This window comes from Cyclopterus lumpus, chromosome 24, assembly GCF_009769545.1.
Source record: "Cyclopterus lumpus isolate fCycLum1 chromosome 24, fCycLum1.pri, whole genome shotgun sequence".
In the NCBI taxonomy this organism is placed as follows: Eukaryota; Metazoa; Chordata; class Actinopteri; order Perciformes; family Cyclopteridae; genus Cyclopterus; species Cyclopterus lumpus.
The window spans coordinates 4,185,552-4,187,713 of NC_046989.1; positions in this window are offsets into that span (position 1 = coordinate 4,185,552).

Genomic DNA, 2,162 nt, shown 5'->3' on the forward strand with positions numbered 1-2,162 from the left:
CTAACTTAAAGTTTACCTCCAGCTTACTATTCCAATGTTTATTCAATAGCTATATTAAGCATATTTTAACAATTTCAACAGATCAATCATTACTTTAAGCTAACTAATTCAAAGCTTACTATTTGGATGTTTACTTGTACCTTTAGCTAACACTTTACCAATAATTCATCAGTAGCCTACTCATAGCTAACTAGTTCAAAGTGTACCTTTAGCTTACTAATTAGATGTTTACTTGTACCTTTAGCTAACACTTTACCAACCATGCATCAGTAGCCTACTCATAGCTAACTAGTTCAAAGTGTACCTTTAGCTTACTAATTAGATGTTTACTTGTACCTTTAGCTAACACTTTACCAACCATGCATCAGTAGCCTACTCATAGCTAACTAGTTCAAAGTGTACATCCAGCTTACTATTTCGATGTTTACTTGTACCTTTAGCTAACACTTTACCAACCATGCATCAGTAGCCTACTCATAGCTAACTAGTTCAAAGTGTACCTTTAGCTTACTATTTAGATGTGTACTTGTACCTTTAGCTAACACTTTAGCAACCATGCATCAGTAGCCTACTCATAGCTAACTAGTTCAACTCCTCCCCTTGCTTGCTAACGTGTTAGCCAGTGTTTATTGCAACATGTGGTGAGAGCGTTATTATTGATCCCATTGCCTTTCTGGCCAATCCTTGCGCTTGAATGCTACGATGAGACCAAAACTCAGGCTGCTGGGCAGCTTATTGGTTAATGGAAAATTCAGTAAAAGCAGCAATTGGCATTTGTAACAATCTTTAGCTTTCTTCTAATTCCACTGAACACAAACGTGTTGATAAAGTTGATCGAATCACCATTGATGGTTTTTAATGGAGTTCGTCGAGTTTCTGGCAACTTCAGAAATACAAGTGTGATTCTTGAGAAACCAATGTTGTCAAGTATTGACATCGCCACTGTGCCTTATTACGGTGAAACTGAAATAGCTCCAGTGCTGATTAAAAATGCATACATACATATTTGCTTCTGCAAATGCCCAGAACAAAAGGAGGAGCTGTTCCAGGTATTGTGAAAAGAACACTCTGCATAATAAGTCCGGATCTCAAGCAGAATGCAAAATGCTGTATCGACAAAACCAGGATGTAAACATCAGCTGTTTGTCAAGATGCCAGACCCAAGTGGGAAATGAATACTCATTGTCATTCATGGAGAAAATGCACTTTTTTTTATTTTTATTGACACACCTGATTGTTTGCTCGCTTCCAAGTTCCCCATTTGAATGCAGATGCAGATAATTGTTTCCACTGGGAAAATGAATAGCCCGGACTACACTTTGGTGACACGGCAATATCACTCTTCCCAAATGAAAGCACTTTTTTTCCCCCAAGTTGCCGAACGAGCTCATTCACTGTGACGATAAGCAAAGCTGAAGTAAATGCGTTCACATAAACACATAAACAGTTGAAAAGCGGAACTGTGTTTAACGGCTCCCTGAATGAATGAGTGAAGGAACAGCTGCGTTTGGCGATACTCCGGGAGAACTTTCCACTCCCATTTATCAGCGGTGAGAGAGGAGGAAGGGGAGCGAGTGAGAGAAAAGGGGGAAAAAAAGGGAGGGGAAAAAAAGATAGGATGAGAATGAGAGGGAGATACTGATTTGATGAATGAGAAGGGCAAGAGGAGGGGGAAATAGTAAGAAGAAACGAGAACACACCAGAGAAAAAAAGCATGCGGGAAAAAGACGAAAAGAGGAGAGGGGTAAAAAAAGACGAAAAGAGGAGAGGGGTAAAAAAAGACGAAAAGAGGAGGGGGGGGGGAAGAAGATGAAAAGAGGAGAGGGGGAAAAAAAGACGAAAAGAGGAGAGGGGGAAAAAAAGACGAAAAGAGGAGAGGGGGGAAGAAGATGAAAAGAGGAGAGGGGGGAAAAAAGACGAAAAGAGGAGAGGGGGGAAAAAAGACGAAAAGAGGAGAGGGGGGAAAAAGACGAAAAGAAGAGAGGGGGAAAAAAGACGAAAAGAGGAGAGGGGGGAAGAAGATGAAAAGAGGAGAGGGGAGAAAAAAGACGAAAAGAGGAGAGGGGGAAAAAAAGACGAAAAGAGGAGAGGGGTAAAAAAAGATGAAAAGAGGAGAGGGGGGAAGAAGATGAAAAGAGGAGAGGGGGAAAAAAGACGAAAAG